Raw genomic sequence first — 28,000 nt, forward strand, 5'->3', positions numbered from 1 at the left:
TCTGTTACTGCCCAGTTTTTATTTATGCCTTTTGCAGGGCAGCGCTGTGGCACAAAGTGTAAGGAGCCCTATTTTTGCTGATAAAGAGCCTGAGCAACAGTTCTTGCTTGCTTCTCAGCAAATAGGCCGATATCTACTCGTGGCTATAAAACCTGCCACAAACAGCAAACAGCTGGTCTTAGTTTATTGTCCTTCAATAGTCTGCATCTTGGAACAAACGGCTTTTCAAAGGCAGGAGTCTCAGGAAGATCTGGAGTCTTTAAAGCAGGCTTTTCCATTTTCTGTGTTAAACACAGCACTGCATTCCTGCCTTAAAAAAAAAAAAAACTTGTTAGCACAGCTGAGAAAAAAATGCTTGATAGAAAGGCATAAGCCATCAGCTCTAAAGATGGGATCAGCACAAAGCATATGGAACTGAATTAAGACAAGAAAGCTTCCAAAAACATTTAAGGGAGGCACTGATTTCTGGTTTCACTCTTCCTTACAGGCCTGTCATGAGCCTTTTCTTTCTCATTTATTTTGTTTGCATATCTTTCATTAATTTCCTCTTTCCATCATGTAGATGTCTGCTAAGCTCCACGTTATTTGAACGCATTTTCCTCTTTCTCTCCACCTAATTTTTCTTCTTCCATTCCCACTTTGTCCTTGCAACTTCAGATGTCATTAAGACTCCTTAAGACTTTATTCCTCCAGGCTGCTCATGCTCTGAAAAGGGAGAGCTGACAGCTCATTGTGCCCACAAGCTTCTTGCCCTGGGAGAAAGTGGATTTCTCCTCCCACCCTCCCCAAGGATGCTGAGAGCAGAGAGCCCTTATTCCCTTCTCCCCATTCTTGGGTCATTTTGTGTGGTCTCCACCACCTGGTAAATCCTCCCTCACTTGGCACCAAGGGCAGAGACACTTCTGTTTGCAGATGGTCAGAGGAAAAAAGACAAGGCACAGTGGGATTAGAACTACCCCACTCCTTATATAACTATTATGAGATATGAGTAATCGGTGCCACAAGAAGTCAGCCAGATGCCCCATGCCTCTTGTTTTCCAAAAGGGTTTCTGCTTGGGTGCTGAGCGCAGCAACCCCATCTTCAAGCAGGAGCCTGGATTGTCAGGTTTCAGTGGAAAAACTACTGCAAAAATGTACCTCCTGCCTCCTGGACTGACAGATAACAGCAGGCTAGGTGCAGAAACAAGCAGACACTGCGTGGCTCTGCTCTGTGCTCTTGCAGGACAAGAGGCAGCTCTTTCAGGTTTCCTAATCTCAGCCTCTCGCCACACACAGACACACGCGAGAAGTACCTGTAGGCTAACATCACTCGGTGACAGAAAGCAAAAGCTTTTATGCAGGGAGCATCAAACAGGGCATTATGCGATGTGACACAGCACACATGCCTGGGAGGAGAGGTCAGAGAAAGAAGCATGAAGCAGCTGAGGCTTGGTTCAGCCGTGCTTGGGTGGCACCGCTGGGTGCAGCCACACAGGGACTGCTTATGAGGCCTGTGACAGGCCAGAAGGAGGAGGAGGAGGTGAAGTCCCCCTCCAGGAGGGGAGATGAAGTCCTGCAGCACCTCTCCCTGGGGGACAGGGCCTACAGGAGGACGTGTTTTGTTATGGTGACACTGCCACTCCGCAGGTATGGCCTTCGCCCCCTTCCTTTCTCCCTGCTCACAGCGAGTCACAGTATATACACATACACGTTCTCCCCCACCTTTCCTTTGACTTAATTTCCACAGTGGTATCACCCTGGGGACTTCCTCCTCACAGGGGCGTACATCCCAGAAGTCTTAAAACTAAATCATTACATTCGATACTAGGACACCAAGGAGGTGGGGCTGAGGTGAACGCAACCAGCTCAGAAGCCCTACACAGTGTCTCAGAACCCACTTTCCAGTTAGGAAACCGCACAAAGGAACAGGATTTAACATTGTGATAGAGAAGGGATAGAAAGTGAAAGAAATGCTCAGGAAACAGGCCAGCAAGCACAGGGCCTTGTTTTAAAGCTATTTCCAAGTAGACGTACTGAGATGCACTGTATTTAGTCATCACACAACTGGATGCACACTGAGCTTCTTCCAGGCTGTGCTAGCACCCTGATATGGGCTGGTTGCTTACTTCAAAGTTCAGGGTTTTGCACATAGCACAATGCACCTTCCAAAACACTTTCCCTGTCCCCACAGCTGTGTTTAATTGCCCTCAGAGTACTGATGGTGCATTGATAATCCAAAACTCTCTCTCATCAGCTGCTTTCTACCCAGCACAAGGTAGGCCTTCCCTCACTTGAAACACATTTGGTGTGCCTGGAGGAAGTTAAACCAGAAATATTCATAATTCTACAAATCTCAATGCTTCAGGGTCATCCTTGCCATGCTCAGAGCATGAGGGTTTAGGCAGAACCAGCACGGGAACGGAGCTGTCGGCAAACTGAGTGAAGAATGCATTTTACATCATCTCCAAAATTGGGGATCATAAAACTGACATGAGATGAAGACCCACAGTGCTAAAAATAAGGCATTCTCAAACCCTTTGAGGTTCAGATGTATATTTGAAAAGCCTTAAAAAAAAAAAAAAACTAAGCTTGTGATTTCCTTCTTTATCTGTAATTCCTATTATTTATGGAATATCGTAATTTACTTTTCAAAATCTTGTTACCTCGTGAACACAGCTGAATCTGAGGTTACCCTACTGAGACGTTGCTAACATACAAACGCCTCCAAATCTCAGAGATTCCAGATGTAGCAATTCATCTTCGTCACCATGGTTCATTCAAAGCCTGCCTGTCTCCTCCTGAAAGTGGGGCCTTCCCCCTCTCTGCATGATAGACACCAACAATCATCATTGAAACAAAGACTGTTTTGAGGCCAAAAGTGGCCTGGGCCTCCGGAAATCTGCATTTATATTCTGCTCTACTACAGGTCATCTTTGTAACATTGGGCAAATCATTTGATCTTTCCTTGGCCCATTTTCCTTCTCTGAACAGAAGAGAATAATATTTCCATACCTCACAGAAGAGTTATGAGCATAAATTAATTCATATTTATGAGGTACTGAAGGGATTCTGATGAGTACCATAAAAAGGCTGACATATATAAAACCCTCTCTGTGTTCTGGCTTTCCACTGATATAGCTGTTTTCCTCTACTCCTTAAAGCAAGGACTTCTGTTCCCAGAGTAATATTTTTCACTTGTGACACTTCTTGATTTTACCTCAGAACAATAAGTACTTGTACGCTGCAGTTGCAGCGATTATTTTTATGCATGATGTGCTATATATGAGACTTTGTGTCCTTTATAGCCAAACAGAACAGAAGAGTTTCTTTTAAGATTTATTTTTAAAGACTGTGAAAAAGCACCAGGCTTGCAGCTGACAAGGCTGAAGCATGGCACCTTTACACAATAAAACAGAGGGAGGAGGGGAAACAAAAGAGCACTTCTTATGATTGCCATTCAGTCCTAGGGAGACTCACGGTGAGACAGCAGAACAAGAGCCAGGATGTATAACCTACACCTCCTTACTCCATCTGCAAAACACAAGTTTGTAGGGGGTCACTGGTTATTTTTCAAGCTTCAGGTGAGAACCTACATATAAACAAACCAGGCTGAGGAAGCCAATCTTCTGTTCTTAACCTTTGCACTTGATCCACATCATTGGCACACAAGCTAAGAAATCCTTAGCAGAACCCACCGTACAGGTATTTATCCCTTCCGGCAATTTGGGCAGGCATCTATTTGTCCTACATGAAGATAGGGCTGCCCTCAAGGGGAGCAAGCAACCCTGGTGTCTCTGCTTTCTCCAGCTCCCAACACCTGAGCAGTGCTTGGACAGATCCCATTTTCTGCCCCTTGTCACAAGGGCATGGGCTGTCAGCCTCCCCTGAGCACTACTATTTCAGCAAATTCTCACAGAAGAGCAGCCACACATTATGGTCAAGAAGATCTCAGAAACAGGAAGCAATGTCATCTGCTTATAGTCAGTGCATTGCTATGGGATCTGATTAAATCGTGTCACTGTTACGTTGGGTCAGAAGAGGGACTTGGGAAGCATTACAAAAGTGTTAAAGGTGTTGTAAAAAGTTTATTCTCCTAACAAAAAGAAAAAGTTAGCTTTGCAAAGGATATGACACATGCAAATTAAGCTTTTTGTTGCCTGAATGTAGTTACCTATAAATGCCTATTTACTGTGAGACCCAGCCATTATAGCAGTTTGAAGTAGTACTGCATAGCTAAGTTCACACAGGTAAATGAAAGCCTTCAAAAGATGCAGAAAGAAGTCTGACTGCTATGTAAATCAGCTTTAAAACAACTCGAGAAAAAGCAATTCAAAGTATTAGGAATAATAGGAAGCTGTATGACACCGTTCAGACAAGAAGATTGTCTGAGACTGAGTCTGGTAGCAAGTAGGATTCAGTCAGAGCTCCGATTATCCTCGCCTCTGAATGTCATTGAGCCTAAAGAGAGAGCACCAAGGAAGAGAGAAGCATTTTAAGCCATATACTGCCACTTGCAGGTCAAAGTCAGTCCATGTCAGGATAGAAGCACACATATGCCTGCACGTGTAACGCAGAGTCTCAGTGAGGGATTTGACAAGTGTACTCTGGAAGAATTTGACATCTCCAGAGAGCAAGTTTGGACAAAGCTAGCTTTGCTGCCTGTGAGGAAGCCTTTAGCAGCAAGCACATCTCAGTAGCTGGGATTGTGTTTGGCTTACCGGCAGCTGAGAAGGATATCCAGATTTTCAAAGCCCTGACAAGAACATAGAAATATCCACATGTGGAGAACATGCTCTTGAATAACCCAAACTGATGACAGCAGAGTCAGTTTGGGACTGCACCAGGGTAAGTCATGGCCTTTGGGAAAGGCGCACATGCATTTATACAATCTTGGTCTCACTTTGTGGGATCTCTTGTTCTTGGTGCACATCCGCACCGCCATAGCAGAGCTCACACTGCACCAAGCAGCTGCTTTTCTTAAGCAGCAGCTGTAAGGCTGCCTGTGCCATGGGCTTTGCCATGGAGAAGCAGAAGTTCAAGCTGTGGAAGGCTCCAGGTGCTGCATGCAGTTGAAGCAAGAGAGGACAAGCAGTCAGAGAGGGGACGGAGGGCAGGAGACCTGCCATTCCCAGCCCACCACGATGCCTGGAGGCTCAGAAGCTGGCAGAAGGGCCAGGGTGACACTAGTTCAGCATGTCCCACTTGGCACAGTCCCCAGGGCTGAGGTCCAGCAGCATCACCTTGGGCAGCACTTTAAAGCTGCTGGTTGCATTTGAAGGAAGGATGGCTGGTGCTCCAGTGCTCTCCAGGCCTCGAGAAACAAAACCCAGCAATGCTCACCTCCAGGTCCTCATCACAATGCCTATTTGAAGGGAATTCAAAGGCATCCTGCCATTTTAGAGGGAGGCAGGGAGAGGAGAAAACTAAGTTTCATGCAACAACATATGCAAGAGGTGGCCCCCACCTCGCAGCAGGGGTGCATTCCTGCTGACATTTTAAATTAGTAATTCATCAGCAGGGCCTGAATTACCTTGTAAATATCATATTACTGCATAGCCCTATTATGCCTGCATGATTTCATCACAATAACATCCCAGTCATAATTTCGGCTGCTGTAAAAAATAAAAGCAGTAAGAAGTGTGAGGTTATGAAGGCATTAATTGCTTTCCTTCCAGGCAGCAGAGTGGCCATGCACTGCACTCCTGCAGCACACGCTGACAATACGGGATTTGTTCTCCTGCTAACACACTGCTGTACTCCCACATTCTCCAACAAGTGGGAAAGAGTTTTCATCCTGGTGAAAAGGTGATTGAACCTGCTTGTCTCTGGTTTTGGGGTACACGGCCAGCTTATTGCAATGAAATGAAGAAATAACTATGTCTGCTGTTTCCATTAAGTACTTTTTCCTAGCGTCTCAGCTGTTCACTTAAACAACTGCCTTCATGAAATTCAGCAGCACTGAGAAAGATGCCATGGAATTAATTGACAATGGTAACTGAACATGCTCCATGATGTAAGATTTAATTGCTCCACTTTCAGAAGATTATATGCATTTCATTCAATGACAGAAGCATAATAATCATTGGGCTTAAGCTCAAAGTCATTACTTGCTACTTTCCGATCATTTTGTTCTTGCATTTTTTGTAATTAAGGATTTTGTATCAAGCATCCTGAAGTAGTTCAAATTTGTTTACACTTGCATAGGCTGTTCCCTGACAAATTTTTGTAGAAGTTTGCTAATTTGTACCACAAGTTAAAATCCCATTGAACACTAACAAAGTGTTACATGCACACGCATACAACATTAACTTGAAAACTCAGAAGATTGCACCTCTCCAGATTTATGTTCATTTATTGTGGCTGCAACATAGTATTTCTATTCCTAAGTATTTTTATTTCTAAGTATTTTGACAATTTTGTATTAGTACAACAGCATCTCAAGCATGATAATAGTGTATTAGCAATCTAAGCTTGAGCTCTTCATTTTCTACAATTAGTCCTTCTTGAAAAAATATAAACTTATCTATCTGGAAAGAAATAAGTTACTTCAAAAAGGAGGAAAAGGATAATTGAACTTAGAAGTTTTTATATTTTTCAGTATAGACCTTACCTATACTTCAATGCCAACCGATTCTTCAAATGTGTGGACACCTGTCATTCAAACGACTAATGGGAAAGACAGAAACATCCACCTAGGGATATTCAACCATATTTCCTAAAAAGCACTGCATGCAGCCTGGCTGGCTGTAACTCTGGTTAAGAGGGACAAAGACAATATACACACAGTTCTGCACACCACATGGCTCTGTTAGCAAGCTCTGGTTGCTCTCATACCTCAGACTATGCTTCGTTTGATGTTGCAGGCATCCAAACTGAGTCAGATTCCTATGACCAAAGGGTGTGGGAAAATTAGAACACAGTCAATTAAGCCAAACCTCGCTCTGTAACCTTAACATAAGTTCATTTCCCAGAGCATGGGTGAGCAATTTAATTCTCAAACCTAGTTTTTCTGAAATTGCTTTCTACTTTTCTCCTCTTAAAATTTAGCTTCACACCATATCTACTGTTCTGGCGTCTAAACACTGGGTGGCATTAATATTGACCCTGAACATGAACCAAAAGTAAAAAAAAAAAAAAAAAATCAAGTATTTTGACTCCTACAGCTATATGCTATTGAAGAAATTTTAGGATCATAGGAAAAGCCCTGAATACCTGAAGTTCTTCCATGTCCTTAGACTGCTATAATATAAATCGAGCACAACCAAATCAGAAGAGGTTTACTTCTAAGGCTTCGGACAGCAACAGCTACATGTTTTTGACATCCTGTGTGCACCTACATCTGTGCCCTGCCACATCTCATCTGTCCTCAGGTCACACTCAGCCTCCCACCCCAAGACCGAAGCCCGTTGTCAACCTCTGCAGAGGGTCTGCTGTGCAGAGCTCATCGTCACACTTCATCACCAGCTTCATATGCCAAGCAGAAAAGTTGTATATGTGGATACTCTACCTCAGTGGCTCTGTAGCCTGTGAGGCAGAGAATCTGAAGAACATGTGCTCAGCACAAAATCATCTGGGGCAGATTTTAGAGAAGTCCTTCCCCAAAGCCCCAAGACAATGATGTAAAAGAAAAAACACCTGAAACCTCAAAGATTTGTTCCCATTTGTTAAACAGATAAGTAAAATATGACATTTTTATTAAAAGGGGGAGGAAATGCAGAGGAGACTTAACCGCAGGGTTTCAGAGGACACAAACCAAATCACTGAATCCCCCTTAAAATTCCTTAAACTCAGATCAAGATTGTAAAGGTTAGGTCAACCTAACTTAAACACATGTCCGAATTACATAAACCTAAGGCCACTGGCAAATACAGATGTAAATAGCACCTGTATTAAAAAAAAAATCTGAAGGAAGGTTTTGTTTTAAAACTTCAATAAAATAGGCTCCTTGTGTGAATATGCCCACAGATGAAAAATATCCACCCCAGAGAAATGTTTCAGAGACAATTCCTATTATACACAATTCCATGGGCACAATTTAAAAGTAAATATATATATATATAGTGGTGTAGTGTGCAAGTATCAAGAGTATTTAAAAGCCTGGTTACCCGAGACAGGAAGAAACGCATTTTGTTTATCTTTTTTAATCTATGGAGAATCACATAATTAAGTCCTGTGTAGAAAAGCTCTTATTATTCATTCAGGCTTTTAATGGCTTGAATAAGGCAACTGCATTTATTAAAGGGAAGAGCCACAGAAGGAAGGAACTTAGAGTTTGGGGTCAAGAAGCAGCTTCATCCTTCTCTAGCTAATAGAAAAGCATTCTTCAGTTATTTAATTCCTGGACATTAAGTTTGTTGTTAGTTTGAAGACCAGTGTTAGGAATATGGAAAAATACTTACAAGCATTGTTTTAAATTATAGAGAGTGAAACTGAAGTGATCAAACACTTCAGTCCACTGCAGACAGTAGTATAAAATAAAACCCTAGGTCTAAAGTATGTTTTTCCTCAAGCAGCTTAATGTCAAAGAAGTATTCATACCCGATTTCTGTCCTACTGATATGGGAAGTGTGACAAGACATTTTGATAACTATCTTTGACCTATCCAACTAAAATCATCATATAAATGTCTTAAGACAAGCAGTAAAGCAAGAAGTCTGGGACTAAGCAGGGTCATCGGTTCAGATGGATGCAGTGCTGGTTTTATTTCAAGTCCCACAGATACCGATGCAGTAGCACCCCAGCTCCTGCTAACAGGAATGCCAAGTAAACCTGTAGCTTTTCTAATTCAAGGGACAAGTCCAGAATTTCATCACACATGCACCTGGAAATGTCCAAAGACCTAAGAACCTGATATATCTTAAAGCATTTGTCTTTTCTATTGCAGCCCCATGGTAGCTGGAACCTGACCTCTGATATTCGAACACTTTATACTTCTGCATTGTAAAAGAAAGCTGAGGAATTAGTATGAAGAGTCCTAGAGTGCATCATTTTTCTTCTGCACCTAGCAGAAGAAGTTGCAGCCAAAAGTCCCCTATTTAGGCTGATGGGGAGCCAAGTCCTTTGGATTCCTCTTGCATTCACTTAACACAGAAACACAGGGCAAAGATGCTGAATTGCTCTGCACACCACGAGCTGAGAGCTAGCATCGCCAGCTCCAAACCAGACATACCAAACCCAGCTGGACTTGTGCTCCACCATATTTCCCAGATTTGAGGTTACAGTCCCTCAAAGCCAGCTTTGGAGCAGTGCTGCCTCATTCAATAACTGGACCTGAGGGGCTTCGCACAGCCTGCTTGCGGGTTTGCACCCAGTTCCATCAGTCAGGGATTTAGCAGTTGCAGTGGAGAGCTGAGTGCTCTGGTACCAAACCCTGTCAGGCACTCAGCACCCCCCCACTGGTACTGAGGCCCCAAATGTTCAGTCCTTTAAAGGCCAGGACAATGTTCCATTGATTTTGTTCCCCCAGTTCTGAATCTAGTATTAATGCTGTGCTTGTTAGTTGGCCAGCCAAATGAGGCTGTGACTATAATAAGTCAACAGCTCAGAAGCCTGGGGTTTAATACTTCATATAAATTCTGGCACCACTTTATTTCCTCGATAACATGTTCTCACAGTTGACTGAAATTCCAGGGGGGAAAGAAGTGTAGCCATATATTAATGGTGTACGGGGAAATGCCAACTCCGCCTCTGATAAAGTTCCTTTAACCAGATGTATAATTTTGCTCATTAGCAAACTGACGAGGTATGCATTTTCTGTTACAGATGCAAATGTAACATTTGTATGGATCAGTAAATACTTTTCCACTGCAATGTAAACAGACTTGACAGTTTGAATCTGCCAGGAATTGCAGTGATAATTATGCAAATGCCACACAATACCACAGGAAGGCCGTTTCCTAAATATTCATGTGGGAATATTTATGTTACAATTATAGCAAGATACGTACGATTAGAAGTGTACTGACCATAAGATGTCTACGACAGCTCTGTTCTGCAAGAGCAATAAGGAAAAACCTCAGTGCCTTCCTTCATAATTTTGGCCACAAGAATTATTGCTAATCACTCTTATTAATCTGCCTCCAGGAAGCTGGCTGTGTAGTCCATCTACAAGTGCTCCCATAGCTATATGTTGCCCTACAGACTGCCAGAAAGTGTCAGTCACCACCACCGTACACCAGACTGGGTTACCCGAGGCCATGCTTGCTGTCAGTCTGAAGGAAAACATTATCTGTGACAGCAGCATCTTGTGTTTTCTGGGCCATTTTAGGAAAACTCTCATCTCATTTGTGTGGCTGCAGATTAACGAGGCTTCGTGGGAGTCTGAAGGTCAGTTCAGAATAGAAAGTGATGAACTCCACATTAAGTATTAGAAATAGTGCTTCTATTATTACAATAACAGACCTTTCAGATCATTTAATGCATGAGCATCAGGTGTAGATTAGTAGCGGGCACAGCATTAACCACTCCTGCCTCTGCACTGTCAGGAAACTCAGTGTCAAATCAGCTTCAGCTAACAATTACAGGGGATACACAAGAACCTGTCAAGCCCCTTGGCAGAATGAAGGATTCCTGGCATTTCAACAATAAAAATCTCCCAGACTACTTCCATTTTGTTTTGATGAAGTCCTATTTCCAAGTAGTAAAATATCCTGCATCACAAAGAAATCAGACAACCATATCTACTACCCTAAGTAGATACTACTCTGAGGTAGCAACAAACCCACTTCTCAAATAGCCTAACCAGGTCACCACTATTGGTGAGAATAGGAAGAATTACAGATCCTGTCCCAGCCTGAAGGCTGAGAGCTCCTTAGAAACGCACCAACATTAGCTGGCCTATGAGCTTAATCAGGAAACTTCAGAGAGGATTAAAAATGGCCTGCTTATAGAGTTTGTTGCAAGGATGGAGTGTTTTGATAACTACTCAAACCTGAGAATCTTAAAAACCTCATAAGACTAACAAAACCTCTTTTAAGGGCCAGAGGTTAAGAGAGATAATAAGGAAAATTTATCACCAAGGTAGAGCATGTTGGAATCATAGGTGATGAAACAAGTAAAAAGAACATGCTTAGAAAAGCCCCTTCATCTGAATTTGGAGAGACTTTAAAACTCTTTAAAAGATTAAACAACGTGTTGTCCAGACCCTTTTCTGCTCCAAACCCATGATGAGAAGGCAACGCAACTTGAGATCTTGCATCTCAGTACTTTTTTCCACATACATGACAAGAACTCCTTACTTTGCACCTGAACTTATGACTACTGACATGAGGGAGAGCGATTTTTGTACATGGTGCTAAAATTCTCCTTTTTAGGAGGAACATAAGTTTCAGACACAGAAGACTTCCCCAGCTGAAGCAGATTGAATATTTGGTATACACACCTGTCAGAACAAAGGCTTCTTGACTCTCTCAAAGAGAATGTGATTGTTGTCACTGAATTTTTGGCCTTCTTGGGAAAAAAAAAAAAAAATCAGTGACAAAGCACCAGTTGTTGGATCCTCAGTGCTTAGAGGACCATCCTCTTTCCTAGCAAAGTTACAGCACTTCTCATTTCAGTGAATCCACCAGGACTTCATTAGCTCTGGGATTCCACATCTTCAGCAGGTAACTGAGCAACTGCTAATAACCCCTCTGAAGATACAGAGAACATTTTTCACTGAGGGCCCTGGAAACACAAACAAGAATGTTTACTTGTAATTTGTTCTCTGACCCTGTCATGCCACTATGATCATGTTTCCAGCATTTTAGATCACTATTGACAATAAGAGGCCTTGTCCCTGTGCCAGGCCATCACCACATGGAAATGACTGTATACCATGAGTGGTGTGAATGTTGCTTATGTGAGCTCTGCCTTAGGCTGGAAAGATTTGTTATAGGGAATGAAGTGGACTGACAAAAGAAATAAATAGGCCCATGCCTTGGAATACTTCCTGGACCTTTCCTATTAACTGAATTGGTCTTTGACAAGAAAAGTTGGTGAAAGGTTGTCATGATAGGGAAAGAGTAAAAAAAAAAAAATCAAGTAGTTATAATTTTAATGCATTAATCTTGTTAATAATTATCTCCCATCCAATTGATGCCAGCAGCAAATTACAGAGCAGATTAAAATGTCTAATTTTTCATCTAAGCCTACCATTCCCTCTATATTTCTTGGTGTTGCAGCTGCAGAAGCTCTTCCTGAACTGTCTTACATGAACAACTTTATGGCTACCTTTCAGTTTTATAAGGCTAACCTGCATTAGCAATAATACTGACCTTTAATTCAAAAATATCTAAGGAGCAGGACATGCTCTAAATCAAACATTAAAGAAATGTAGTCTAGATTTAAAGGATGCAATCAAGTATGAGAATTTAATATAACTTTCCAGTAGAAGTTTGTACTATATGAATATTACCTAGCTTAGACAGTACAGAAAAGCTGACTTGACAGTAAGCGTATATCTTACTTTGCACCATGTAGGAGATCTTCCTGCATCCTCCAGATATCTCTAGCTACTGTGCTGTAAGACTAAAGTACATCAAAATAAGTATTAGAGCTTTAACACAGTAACACCTGTACAAATTCTAACCTCTGCCTCCGGAATACTTGCTAGCCTTAAATTTGGATTCAAAGATATCACGCCCCTCAGCTAGTAATAGCACAGGAGAGAAGGCAGCATTCAAGAGGAACATACAACACAGACCAGTGCAATGGGGTGCTCGAATCTCTTATATCTCTATTATCTAGAGCCCTCTCACTTTTACAGAGGAGCAGTACTACTAATCAGCAACAGTGAGCTTTTTTTTAGTAGGGAGAAAGTCTGTCTACCACTCCAGCATTCACCTCTGCTCAGACAGCTTCCTCCCCTTTGGACAGCAATACCCTCCAGCTAGGAATCTGCACAAGTCCCATAAGCAAGAGGTACCCAGCTCTCATCATTTGCCCCAACACAAATTTTCACCTGTAGTACAAGAAACTGTATTATCCTATTCCTGTTATGTCCTCCTCCATCCAAAGGAAAGCTGAAAAAGGGAAAATTTCCTGCCAGTCATCTTTGCAAGCTGGGACAACATGGCACGTCGGAAATGAGAACAGAAAGACACTGCAGTTTTATGATCAAAAACTCACATTTTAAAGAACACGTAAAAACAGGTGTTTTAAATACCCAGATATCTACCCAGCGTACATCCTATCTTAAAATCAAAGATAGGAACAATTAGGGTTATGTAAAGCTAATTTTGCCTTAGATATGGACCAGGAAGCACTGTTGCAATAGTTCTCCCAATGGATTATGTACAATTGCAATATCCCAACACAACTTCAGCTGAGCACTGATAAGTTATGGAGATACTCCTGTCAAGTGTACTGACAAGGGAGAACCTGGTAATAAGTTGAAAAGCAGTTAAAAATAATTATTTTTATGTACACAAAAGATCTTGTTCACAACTGTGGAATAAGTGGCTTTTTCCTTGCTCAAACAAGCTTGCATATGCAATGCAACAAGTGCACTTGCTATCAAAAGCCAGTATAGAAAATGCATTATCAAGTGACAGCCTGCCAGATTAGGCTGATTACTGCTCTTTAAGTAACCTGTCTACAACACAGACAAACATCACATTACTTATATTACCACCTAGAGGTGTCTGCCCAGTTTCTCAGTGTATGGTAGTCTGACAGATTTCCATGTAAACTTCAGAAACTGTTGAAATCCTGAAAGGTTATGTTCTACAATTTGTCCAAGCTCAAAGGAGATCTGCAACTGAGCAGCTTGTAACAGAGACATTGTGGGTTCATCTATTATCACTTCAGGTTCAAGAATAGATAATGCTTTCCCTGTCAGATCTTCCCAGTCACTTGGACTTCTCATAAGTTCAACAGTACATTGAATCAATTAAATGTTAAGGTGTGTAGGGTCAATAGTCTAAATCCAGAGGTCATGAAGATATCAACATTTATTGGCTAGAGATAAATGCTGTTTTAATACAGGTGTGCCAAAGACAGCGGTGCTATAACATTCTTCACCACAATATCTGCGGAGACTAAGATAGCAGCCATGAAATTTCTGTCAGCATAACACCTGTTTAGAACTCAGTAACTTATAAACACGTCTTCAGGCACCTTGGAGCAAACTTGGTGCACCAGGATGCGAGAGATTTTCTTTCCAGAGAGGAAACTGACACTTCTATTGCTCTCAGCAACCTGTAGGTGGATGGGGGTCCCATTGATTAAATGGGATCAGTTTCAGTGAAGAACCTATGCCTCTTCTTTTAAGAATCTAGTATATAGGTTAGCTTTTGTTCTGCACTTCAGCAGCAACTTCAGGCTTATTGCTTATGTCTTCTATGGCCTTGGTATCTCAAGTGATGTAACTGTGACCCTATCTGACTGGTCTTTACTGCAGTCATGAGACAAAAAATACTCATGTACAGTTTGTTCAGAAGCAATTGGCATTGGTAGATTTTATAGTATATAATGCATCTATTTTGCCGCATTGCTGTGCTTTAGAAAAATTACTCTCAAGGGAGATCATTATATCATTAAAATCTTGCAATAAGATAATTAAATACAAGTAAACATCTTCAAGGTCAGAACAAGATGTAGGAGCAGGTAGAAGCTGAGCACTTCTGTCCACACTGTAAGAAAAGCACTTTGTCTCCAGGAACAGATGACAGGAATCCCTTCATGCCAACACTCCCAGAATCCCCAAACCTGCTCTCACCAATACAGCAGAATCTGACTGTTAAGACTTCCTGCTCAGAAGCCCTGAAACCAAGCCAAAGCATCAGCGTTTCACTTCCAAGGCCTCACTGCCCTTTCAGTAGGGAAAGTACAGATACCAAAACAAAAACATCAATTGCAGACTGAGTGAAACCAGGCTTGACTACTCCAGCTAATAAGAGTAATTCTGACAAGGAAAAGTTAAAAGCTGGAAAGTGGTGAGAATGAGCACCAATAACTTTTACAGAAGGGGTTGCATAAGGATTTGGCTGCACCGATTGAGTATAACCCAAAACACTCCTTGGAACTTTGTAGTCCAGAACAGGAACAAGGGAAATTATAGTGACAGGAGTAATAAAACAAAAGTGACAAGCCCGAAGAATACAAGAAGTGAAAGCAGTATACTGTCCTTGGAAATAAAATACTGCACTTATTTCTAAGGGTGTGGTGGGGAAGAGTGATGCGAGCGATTAGGCTCCTTTGGAAGAGCTAACCAACAATGTAACACATCCAAACTCTTTTGATGGGTCAGATTCAGCCTTATCTTGTGTTCACGTTCACTGTAAGCACTAGTTATGTTTCTCCTTTGTTACGTAGCATATAGGTATCAAAGGCCAAGCTATTCCCAGTTGCCACGTGAGCAAGCGAGGTTTGCAGAGGACGATGTCCTTCCCGTGCTGCTTCTACTCCAATGGCAGGAGAATGAGCCCCAGCACTGAATTCTACGAAGAACTAGTCCCACATGCAAGGTGGGAAACGAAGCACCCAGTTCACCTCCTAGGCAGGCAGCAGAGGTCAAAAAGCATCCTTTGGAATACGTAAGCCACCTGGTTTCTATTTCCTCCTCCTGCAGCCCCTCCATTTTGAGGTCAGAAGTACTGCCTCCTACAGAAGTATTCTCCTCTCTACAGCCTGTGCAGTCCCTGCTTCCTGCAGGTAACAGAGCTGAACCATAACCTCTCCAGGCCATGCTGCTAGTGCAGTGCAGGTCATACAGATCCTCCCATAAAGTGTTATACATGCAGAACTTCACACATATACAGTCCTACTGCACCCATTCACATTTTCTTCCCATGGCCCTGAAGTCTCAACACTTCCAAAGCTTTTTCTCAGCCAGAACAGATGTCTTAAGTCACTATTCATCTGGTGCACTCACAGAAGTTCTCTGGCACCTGTGTCTTCCACGTACTTTCAAACCCTTGCAACTTCCACAGATCCCTGACAAGGCATACCCTGCAAGCAGCTATTCCTCCAGTCAGTCCAGCTACTTCTGCAGGCTACAGAAACTGCACTGGGCATCCATGCAGTCTTTCAGCTCCACTAACAGCTCTAACTTCCCAGCCATTGGACCTGGTGCTTTCTACTTATTCTGCAAAAGCAAAAAGAACACTAGATCTTCAGAGATCACAAGGCTACATATTAGGAATCCCAAATTCTTATTCCAACTCTGACACATCTCTCATTGTACTACAGGGGGTATAATCAAGAGAGTTAATTTGAAACAGGACTATAGTAGGTAGATCACTACCCACCAGGTCACATAGTGCTGGTGGGAGTGTCCCAGTGCAAGCTCAGTCCAGCACTGCATAGTCCAACCCACAACTAATTTTCACCAGAGAGGCTTCTAGCCTCTTGGTTCACTGTGTCCTTATGGAGTTGAATCCTTTTGCAACGCTGTTTCATGTAAACTATAGCCATGCAGAAATTACTGTGATAACTATTTGAACTCGTGCAGTAGTTAGTCATTTGGACATCACGCATTTCACTAAGCTTGCTTTTTCTTATCTCCAGTGCCTTTCTCATGTGTAATTCAGAACTTGGCAGTTGCTACCCAGCTAAAGGTAAGATGAGTTTCTTACAGCAGTCTCCTGCTAATCACTTTCCTACTCACTGCTAAACAAGCAACTACATTTTTTGCTTTCTTGTTCTGAAGTCATTACTGCTGGTCATGGAAGTCAGCACTGTGGCAAAGCTTCCCTTTCAATTCCTCACCAAAAAATTCCTCAGTCATTGTGTTGTGTTAGATCTCACTGTTAGAAACCCTGAGAATGTCCCCCAGCATCAGCACACATCAGCCATTTCAAAGCTTTCCAAGACAGAAAAGTAAATTTTTGCACCTGCAAGGCCCCAGGTGCACCAACAGGCCCTAATGGCACCATCCAGGCCTTTACTCCCTTCCAGCTCTGTCACAGCCAGAGCCCAGCCATGGACCCTACATAGCACTGAGACTGGCTTCCCAGCTAGACCTTCACCCTGCCTTATCACCAAGGATGCACACGGTGACAGGGCTCTCACCTGACCCCTTACCACCTCAGGGCTTGCCTTGCTCAGGTTCTGTGGGGTGGCCCAAGGCCCCTGCCCTGCCAGCTGCCTCATCTCCCTGCTCCCCATCCCTTAGAGAGCAGCTGGCCCCTGTGGTACCCTGCTGCTCCATGGGGAATCTCATTTGTAAGGAGGAAGACATTCCTCCAAGGGATGCTGAAGTTTTGGTGCTATTCCCAGGATGTCTGTGGCTTCGCCTCCTTTTGAGCAAAGACAGCTTGTTCCTTCACATCAAAAGCAGTCTGCTCTAGAGTCCAAAATTGAAGCAAGTTAAGTACTTAAGGTTTGAGTAGTGCCAGTTCTGAAACAGGATAACTTTGGTGGCCAAAATTTTGCAAGCTTTCTACTGGAGATGGAGTAGGCCAGGAGGATTTCAATCTTGAATCTAAGATGCCTCCAGGTTGAAGAAATGTTTTCTGCAAGCTTACCTGCAATCAAACTCCAAGGCTATGCTCTAATACTTAGCTTTATTGAACAATAAAACATTTTATTGTTGTTGTTGTATTTTTTTTTTTTTCCAGCTAACATTACTTAACTTGGAGACGATGCTGGTTTGATTTTAAGTACCTCACATAATGTCTTGTCTCAGCAGATGCATTCACGCAGTGAGCTGCAGGCCACCAGCAATGGGTGTGACATCTCACGAAGATGCCTCATGCTGTGGAAAGAAGCATTCATTTGAAAGGCTCATCTTTGTACCAATTTTACAAGTGGCTCAGAGAATACTGACACCTGTGTTTTGATATTAACCAAACAGTTGTATACTTAACAGAAGTTATGCACTGAACAAAATGGACAGAAGTTAAATACTAATCTAGGAACTTTCTGGGCATTGAAACTGATCTCTTGTACCATTAGTCTTGTACCCAGAAATAGTAACAAGAAAATTTTATGGAAGCACTGAGTTTGCCTTTTAAAAGGCTACAGTATTCAGATCTCTCAAGTCGTGAACATTTAACCATCAACATCACTAAAATTTCTTCTCTTCATGTTCTAGAAGCTTCAGTGCAAAAAGTGAATGCTGTATTAATCACCACTAGCATAACTTTAGAAAAATAGTATGTCAAGTAACTTCACTATTTCTTGGAAGCAGCCCAAGCCAAGAGGTCTTATGTTGCTCTCAAAAATGCACATTGCCTTTGCTCACAGCACAGTTTCCTTCTCACTTAGATTAAGCTCTCATTCACTATCATATCAGTTGGTCAACATGACCATGAATCTTCATTTGACACCCTCGCAACCCCATTAAAAATGTAATCTTACTTACAAGACTTCTCATTTGCTAACCCAGAGTACCAGCATGTTTTGCCAGCCTGCAGCCCAGCATTTTATGGCAAGGCAAACTGTACTTCCTGCTGTGTAGCCTGATACAAAAAGCCTGCAGGCTTTTCCTCCTTGTTCTTCCCTAAAGGTGATGATTTTTGTCATTTTCTGATATGCCACACTGGAACTGCCAGTAAAGATAGTATTTGCCACAGACACAGAGAAAAGCTTACAAGCACTTCTGCAAAAATTGCTCCCTCCCATAGTTCTTCAAATAGATATTAAGATTGCATGCTGGAAAACACCAAGACAGACACAATGAAGACCTTGACAAGAAGTACTACACAGGTATATCATTTATCAGGATTCAGAGGCAGTCATAGCATAATGGAGCTGAAGAGAGTGACTTCAGATCAGATAAAGTAATTGAAGTGTACCTCCCACAGCCTGGGAAAGCTGACTGCAACAGGAACAGTGTCAGCGAAGTATGAACTGAGACCTCAGTCATTTCAGACAGCACAGCACTTCTAGGATGGTACCAGGATTGATTTGGAAGATCTAAAAAGCTAAGCTGTTGGGTGCCTGTGTATTGTCTTGCAAACAAGTCCTGTGTGTGTCAGCACCTTTACTTTAATGGAGTAGGTTCCTTTTTAATTCCAGAGAAATAACTTAGTTATCAGGCACAAGCAAGAGCACAGTTGAAGTTACACAGTAATGAAATGCTGGAGTCTGGCTTTAAGAACAGTTGTGGTTTAAAAAAGAAATAGCACAATTCACTTCATAAAAGGCCATTTCAGAATCAGGAGTGAGAACGCCTTCACTATTAGAAATATTAAGCATTTAACTTCAGAACAGCATGGCAAAAAAAACATTCTGCTCTTTACAGCAGTACAGGGATGTCACATACGCTCTAAGTGCCTGTCCTTTTAGCCTTCTGGTTTTGTTTAAGAAAAGTGATCAAAGGGTACACACAAAGCACAGACAGTCATATAACATGGTAATCTCCCAAATAAAATAGCATTGTTCAAGTTAGTGTCTTGTTCCTACAATTTTGCAGTTATTTAGTTCAACTTAACTTGAAATCTTCCTCTGGTAATAAACATTCATACCAGTCATTTATACCTTCCCCACTTTCTGTATGGGAGAACACTAATACTATTTGTGCGACCTCATGACCATTACAGCCGCTCCCTACGAAGGAATAAAGTCCACCAACACAGAACATAGCAGAACCATTTCTGTATCATTTCAAAATGTACTGGTGAGCACTGAGTAAACAACCAGCCTCTACCTAGAGGACTAACTGCAGTACCAAAGCCCAGGAATCCCTCTGAAAATGAACACCCACTTTCCACCTAAGCCACAGCTGCTCTCAGAGCCAGCAGCTGCAGCTATCTACACTGAAAATGGTGCAAATCTATCAACATAAGGAAACCGGCCTGTGCCTTGACACCTTTTGCACAATCAAGCATACTGACTCAGGTTCCCTCACTGCCACCTTCTTACAGCTGCAAGAAGTCATCTGTTGTGTACTGCTGGGCACTGGGGAGAACAGGGGTGTTAAATCCAGATGTTCTGTGGCAGCACACATGGGAGGGAGCGCACCCCACAGCCACCACTCCAGCCTGAGTGGCTGGGCAGCAGGGAAGTGGATTATCTTCACAGAGAAGCTAGTGTGAAGGAAGGGAAACAATACTAAATCAGGAGGAAATAATTTCATTCTCCACACCTGTTCTTCATTGCTCCAAGTGAAACATCTGTTCCTATTTATAAGCGAGCAGTGAAGTTGCCCCAGAATAAGACAATGGAAGCTTGTCCTCGTGAGAATAGCACACGTACCTTTGAGACAGGCAGCACAGGGACACAGTGTGGGTTTCCACTTGCTGGAACAGGAAAGTAAATCATAATCTGTTACAAAAAAAAACTCAGCTCCACACTTCCCTTGCCTCACTTAGCTCAGGGCTTTTGAAACTCAATTATTTGAAGTATAGAAATAATCACACAGCTTCGGGGAGCAACATAAACACAGGCCTGGCCCTGGCTGCTCTTGTGCTGATAGGGGACGGACACAAGGGATCGCGGGTGTAGTGTTAGCATGAGGGAAGTGAATCTGAAGTGTTACACATCTGTCATTGAGTCACAGCAATGCCAAAAATAAACCAACCAAAAACTACTGGGTTGCCTCATTAACTGTCCATTCAGGGAAGTTTTCTTTTTGTTTTATAACATAACCACCCTTGACAGCAGCTCTGCAGAAATCTGTCATCAGGCTGCACTTTAGAAAGCAAGTTCCTTTTGCCACCACCTTCTTTTTGCCCACTCTCTCCCCAACTTGCTGAATACAGAGCAGTTGAGGCAGTTTCCTCTGCTCCCTGGTCATTGCCTGGCTTCACCCCCTGCTTTCCGGGTAAGGCCAGTAAATCCCATCAGATCAAGGGATTTGGAACTGTATTTAAGAGACCAGTTCATCATGTTTGCAGGGGGAAGGCAGCTTTAGTGATTTGCTGCCTAAAAGCACTTTCTTTCCCTTGTTACAATGATTTCTGACACTCCCAAAGCTGACAGTGTGGTCTAGAAAACCTTCGAGAAACAAGTTTTTTTTTTTAGAATTTTCCCCTGGGTAAAGGAATTGGCAGGTGGGGTCTTTATCAAGCCTGAAAGAAGAGTGCAAAGGCTTTGGGAAGTTGTATTTCTCGCTGCAGAGATGCATTGGATGCAGCAGAAATGATGGGCTGTTTGAAAGGAACCAGCTAGCAGGCTGTCCCACCTGGCTGCTCAGAGGGGCTGCGATACAGGGCTGGACACAGGAGAATCACCCTGGTCCCCATTACACCTGCAGGTCTGCCGGCTTCTGCCACCAAGTAGATTAAGTCTGACTTCTGTTTCCTGGTGGGATGACAGAGCCAGGTATCAGGATCCTTCCTCTGTGCACTGCACTTGCAGTCATCAGTTATGAAGCACTAACAGGCCATAGAAAGAATTTGCCAAGACACTGCTGCTGGTCACACGCATCACCTGAAGCAACGTAACAGCTTTCCTCCCTGCAGTGCTCTTTCGGTGTATTGCAGGAGACCAAGTCCTGACTCCTGCTGCACTGCAGGGAAAGGCTGGCACAACACAAACACAGAAACCCAGTCCAGTGTGGCCGTAGCAATAAGCCAAGTGATCAGGTGAGCATAACCAGAACTCACTTTATTAAAAAGAGGCTACATTTTTCCCTGCAAGTCAAGATACAGTCAGGAACATATTTTGGTAGGGTGCCAGGAGCCTAGAGCTGCAGCATGTACCACACAGAAGCTTTCAGGACAGCCTTGAAAAGCAGGTACTGAAGGTGCTTTAAAAAAAAAAAGTTCTTCACTGTTTCTCAAAAATATATTTTTTTCCCCTGAAGACAGTTAAATTAGGTGCTTAAATTCACAATCAAGCACTTTGAAAACTGGGCACTTGTTTAAATGCTTCACGTGAATCCGGGAGTCTCAGCTGAATGCATGCCAAAATATTGCCACAGAACAATAGGGAACAGCTTGTGCAGCATGTTAAACTGCAGTGAGGCTGCCTGAAAGAAAGACTGTGAACTCTGCGTTCTCTCCAGCACTAAGTGTGCAGTTACACATTATAAGAAAATACAACTTAGGAAAGCCAGTCCTCCCCTCCCCCCCTTAGTAAAGCAGAAGTATCTTCTGTTGCTCTTGAGAACATTGTTTTTACCTGTTATTTTAAAAATACCACTGTTAAAGTGTTCCATACAGCAATCTAGGTAAAGTAGCATCAGAATATCAGCAATCCAGGATTACAGACAATTCAAAGAAACAGGAAGGACTGGTGGATGGAAATAGATTTTGGTTCTTTTTGCATCAACAGGCAACTGCAATGACAGTACTGTTTTGAGCCTCTGATTTCTGTTTACCTTTAACTCCTTCTCCAAGCTTTCCCCTGCTCCTGCTGGCCATATCTGAATATTTGAATATCCATCAATAACACATATTAAAGACCAAACTAGATGGAAGAAGTCAGCATAGCTCCTGGAAAATATTTACTGACCCTCCAACTGTAGTGAGGAGACTGAGATCAGCTTGTGCCAAGATGCCCTTTTAGTCATCTTCATGCACAATTTTTATATAAACTTAAGTGATTTGTCAGATTTTTGTTGTGAATCACTGTAGTAGTGTATCCTCCTCAAAAAAAAAAAAAAAGTCACTTCTAAAATGAAATGGAACTTTAAGATGCAAGATGGAATTAAATCGATCAAACCTTACATTATTACCCGAAGCATATGCTTCAGAAACAAGTTTGTTTTCTTGGAAAAATAAAGTATGATCTGTAGAATTATGGCAAACAGCTTGCTTTTTTTTTTTTTTTTTAACCTTGAGATTGACTCAGCAAATTTGAAGAATGCTGTTGATTGCACCATAGATGAGTGCTGGTAATTTAGCTGTAGATTGCTTTGTCTGAGAGTTTAATAAGTGCTCTTCTCAGATGAAGAGATAGATATATCCAAAATAATGGAATTTTTTTTTAAAAAGCTTCACTTAAAGGCTTATGGCTTTATGAAATGCCAGTCAACAGAATGAGCCTATTCTCATATTATAGGAATTATGTGTTGATTACAAGTAATCAAGACAAATAGCACATATCTACCTGCTCGTACAGCTACACCAACACAGTCATCCTATCACTTCATTGCATGCTCCCTTTTCATTCATTAATGCCCTACTTTTTTTGGGTCATATTTAACACCAGTTGTACTCTCTGGGCAAGGACCAAGTCTCTATTCTGTCTAAAACCATTAGGTTGCTCTTGAATGCAAGTATATAAATAGAGAAAATTTCTGTGGGGAAGAAGCAAACATCCTGCGTCTAAACCTTTCTTCCCTCAGACTTGGCAATTAACATAGACCTGAACTTTTGTTCTACTTCTTGTCTCTCCACAGAGAATGGAAATACTGACTCTAGAAATAGGCTGAAAACAGCATGCAGAAGTAGTACTATAAGTGCCTAAAAGACATTAGGACATAAATTGACAAATTAACTTTTATACCAATGAACAAAAATGGATATTTTTGTGTCTTCTATTGCCAGAATTTCTAGGAAAGGAAGTTGCTTTTTTTTTTTTTTTTAAAAAAAGAAAATTCCTGCTAGAATCTAGATTCTATCACTGAGGTTTGAGGGAAAGGAAAAGAGTGAATTGAAGTGAGAAAGGCCTTGCAGGAAATACCTGGCTGTACAACAGTATCTCATCCTGCAACAATATGCAGGAGTACTTGAACTCCTCTGGGGAAAGGAGAGGCAGTAATCATACAATTTTAGGTGAATTGTTACATACAGTCTAAACTCATTTGAATTTAGATTATCAGTGGAGAAGGCCCTGGATTAAAACCCTGAACTGGATCCAGATAGACCAAGACACTATTTGATCATTTCCAAGTCTAAGCCTCCATATCCAACACCCAACGGAGCCAAGAAATATGCAACTCCTTAGCTGGTTTTATAAGACAAATTTTGTTTTGATAATCTGTAGGATAAGAAGTTCCTGGGCTTCATTGCTTTTGCTGCCCCCCCCCCCCCCCCCCCCCCCCCTTTTATTAAAAAAAAAAAAAAAGTGCAATCTTTATCCAGTGCTAAATTTTGCTGGTCTGTTCCTTTATGCTCTTGGCAAGCTGTACTGCTGCACACAAGCTCAAATATGTTATATGCCTGAAGAATAAAGACGCCCTCATTCTTCTGTAGAAACTTACTACTTTGGTTGCTGCTGCTCATAATAAATCTATTTAGATGTGAGGACTTAACTGCTGGCCCATAAAATTGTACTCCCGGATTATTCCATGTTTGCTAAAATAGTAAAGTATTTTACAGTATTTCAGTGTGAAGAGATCTGGATAGTCATTGTTCTGCAGGGCTAGCTGTCTGCATGAATCTCAAACAACAAAAAAAAATATTACTCATGTCAAATCCCTCCTCCTTACATGAGACCCCCTTTCAGGCAAATTCACTAACCTACTAACTCATACTTCAGAGAATATACCTCACCATCTCTCGCCTACACAGCAGTTCAAAATTGAGTGATATAGGAACTTCCTTGGGAATTAGTCAATTGACTTTAATCTTGGGTCTAAAGCTACCTACTCATCCAGCATTAGACTGAGGAATTAATGTCCATAACTTCAGGTTCCCAGACTCTGGAATGATGTAACCACAGAACCAGGTGGAATGACAAAGCTTTTGGAGATTAAAATATTATATTCTGACCAGACATTCACTGACACAAACCTCTTACTTTGATGCATCTTCTTTGGTACGAGATCTTCAGACTCTCTGAACCATCCTTCTTCACAGACTTCTCCCTGCTTTGCAAAACCTCTTTGCTCCAAAGATCCCTCCTTTATCCCTTGGTCTGTAACATGCAGACAGACTAACACTGGCAGCTTCCAGAAAGCCAATGATTTAGCAAGTTAAGTTTTTGTTTTCCCCTAATGCCCAGACAAAAAAGAAAAAAAATCACTTGTTGGTAGCTCAGTCACTTCACTGCATGGAAAGCTTTTGTGTGGAACCCACTGATACAGTGGGCACCAACAACGGGTGACAATCATGGTGGACTGTAGGTAGTTCTACATGCCATGCTAGGGATGTAAAGGGGTGAAAACAAAGCATGCTTCCCAACAGGGAAAAAAATGCACACTTTTAGCTCATTTAAATTCAAGTAGTATATATTCCAAACCCCCTTGGAAAAACATAGTAGGATGCTGTTCACAATGCTACTTTGGGATACTGGTAGGATTAACCACTAGATCTGGCTGTCCTACATAAAGCAAGAAAAAACCATCAAGGTCCTTTACTAAGTGAAAGAGATATCCTTACTGTATTTACCTCAGATTAAATATTACTTTGCCACTCTTCTTTTTCCTTCTAAGTAGTGTCTAGGCCTCCAGACGATGTTTTTATTGCTAGGGAAAACTAGAGACTCCCAAACCTTTCTTAGTCTCAGAAGGAAAAAAATGATTTCATCATTACTACCAATTTGATCAGCGAAAGATTTTTCTAGTAGCACAGTTCTTAGTGCTATCCCCGAGCTCCAAAGCAACATGGCACAACTGTTTCCATCAGTTAGAAACTGAGGATACTTCTTGATTACCAATGTGAATGCAAAGTTTCTGCAAAGTTTAAGTGGTTATCCAGAATTAAATGAGGGAGATGATCTGTTAGGTATCCCAGCTAAATGCAGAAAAAACTCCAGAACTGTAGAGATTTAAGCTTTTCAGTGAAAAGGCTTCTAACACACCTGCTCTCTATTTGTCCTTACAGCCATTGCAAAAAAAAAAAAAAAAACCAACACTTTAATTGTTAACATCATGCTTTATGCTGGTTCCCCATCATACACCTCATCATTTTAGGATATTCTGATACCCCATCCATGTGACCTAAGGTGATGATCCTTATCTCCTGCTCTACTCAACCATTGCAGAGGCAGGGAGATAAGCATTGATGAAAATTAAACTATTTCTTGAGAGAAAGATTCTGCACAGGGCAGAATAGAGTAAACATGGCTGAAGTCCCAAAGACATAGATTGTTCTATTTCCATTTTGCAGGAAAATAAAATCATTTAAAGGGGAGGAAGGAAAGGAAGCCAGATCTGTAACTGATTACTTTCATCCTCCAATCTCCATTCATTTTCAAATACATTAATATAGCCACAATCCTGTTTAAAAAGGGGGAAAAGGATTATTATTTTTTTTGTAATACAATAGACAAATGAGAAAGTTTATGACACTGCAATTGCTTTGTTTTATCAGCTTCATCATCCTGGCCAAGAAAATGAAACCAAGGTCAAATGCAGATGTAACAGGCTTGCAAGTAATCTAAACACACATTGGCAAACTCCCGAGATATCTCCAACTAAGTAAAGTTGTACAGTTTTTTCCTCTTACATTAACTTGGTTTCACTCACAGGACTCTTTTTGTGCCAGAAATCATATAAGCAAGTTTTCTGTGACTTGTCATGACTTCTGATGCATCTCCAGCAAAGAACCACATGAATTTATCAGCAGAACAAATCAAAGGTCTCCTCAGTCCACTGTTTTGCAGTGACTCATATGAGATACGTCAGAAGCAGCACGTGACCCCTCATTACAGATACCTCAAGTGAGATACAAGAGTAACTTGAAAGGTTCTCTAATCTGTGATAAACTTGTTTCCTTTGAAAACTGTATGAGTCTCCTTGTTATTATATTCCAGATAGGTGAGTTATCTTAAAGTAAGCCATCCATTATTTTGACATATGATATATTATTACTCTTTTTGCAGATTTTCAAGCACTTTGCTATTGATTGTTATGTAATTGCTCACACTGCACACAGCTGTGAGAGAAAGCAGTGTTTTAATCTCTTCTAGTGATTAGAAGGATGATTGATCCTTCCACTCTGTCTCCAGTTAGTTTAATGCTTTTTTTCATTTCCACTATATTTCCATTTTTCAGTACAATGAGAAGCCTATAATTTACTGTAAGTTAAAACATGCCATCAGCTGATAACACATTTTCCACAGTAATCTCCATCACCTGCTGAGTGAAGCTAGTATGTTACTTGGGTTTAGTACTATCACTGCATGCTGAACAAACGTTGTTAAAGGCCTGGCTAATACTTCCTTATTTATTTGGCCTCCAAGCTCCTGTTCTGCTTCTAGAAGAGGGGAGCAGCACAAACAAGCCTGCCCTGAAGGTCAACAGTTTCAGGCTGCAGACAGTCAAGGTGGGAAGAGGATGTTCTACCTCTCCTCCATGAAAAATGCTCTTTTCCTCATGCCCTGCCATTAGCTACAGAAGCAGATCAATACAGCTGTGCACCAAGTGACACGGCAATGCTCAAGGGCAGAGGTGGCACCTCAGGGAACTGCAACTCTTGTGAAATAGATTAAAATGATTGCCCTGAATTGCAAGCAGAGAGAAAGTCTACTGGTGTCACCCTCATTCACAAACAGAAAAGAAAGCAAGTCTCTCAGTATAAGGATCATATGCCTCTACGAGTTCCTCAGGGAATTTCCCTCTGAACATTTCTGGTTTTCCTGTGGGCCTGCTGGTGTCACAGCACATCCTAGAGACTGCATTGTAAAAGCTGGTTGCTTTTCTCACTTAGCTTAGGAAGTTGTAAAACAGAATGTATAAAGTAGCAAAAAGATGATCTGTTGAGTAAGACTGAAAGAAAGCCCGTATAAATTTAACTGTATTTTGTTGATACAGCAGAAGTCACCTCAGGCAGGTTTTTAAAGACAAGAAGAAAACTCCATACTGGAAGCTAGCCTTTGAAGTGCATTGCTGTAATCTGTAACACCTTTAATGACCAGTGCTAACAAGAACCACAGTACCAAGGAGTAACAACAATAAAGCATAATAGAGTTGTTAAATACCAACAGCATTCACCGGGATCCCAGGAACTATTACAGTTTTGGATTAGAAATTAATGACTTGCATGAAGGGACCCAAGCAAGGCAGTAGAAGATTAAGCAATACTATAGAGCAAAACACATGAATAGTCTCACTTACCTTGTTAACACAAGGAATATAAGAGATGACATTCACATTTCAAGGCACAGAATTTGTATCCAGAAGATAGAAACAGGAAAGAAAAAAAAAATGTAAAAAAACTTGTAAGGATAACTCATAGTTCCCCCTTGTGAAGAGACTTTGAGGCAAAGCCCTTCAGCCTTGTCTCAAGTGATAAAACAGCCAACAGTAGCACACTGGAGAAAG

The 28,000-nt window shown here is 41.7% G+C and overlaps 1 long non-coding RNA gene across 1 annotated transcript; it reads right to left on the bottom strand.

Moving 5' to 3' along the window:
* Nucleotides 1–27,990, bottom strand: LOC311436620. Its single transcript, XR_014692972.1, has 3 exons — nucleotides 27,794–27,990; nucleotides 20,101–20,169; nucleotides 1–310 (listed from the first exon to the last, which is right to left on the bottom strand). It is a non-coding gene; the product is annotated as an uncharacterized lncRNA (long non-coding RNA).
* Between the last annotated feature and the right edge of the window lie 10 nt (nucleotides 27,991–28,000).

The sequence above is a fragment of the Aythya ferina genome, assembly GCF_964211825.1.
Source record: "Aythya ferina genome assembly, chromosome: 4".
NCBI classification, from domain to species: domain Eukaryota; kingdom Metazoa; phylum Chordata; class Aves; order Anseriformes; family Anatidae; genus Aythya; species Aythya ferina.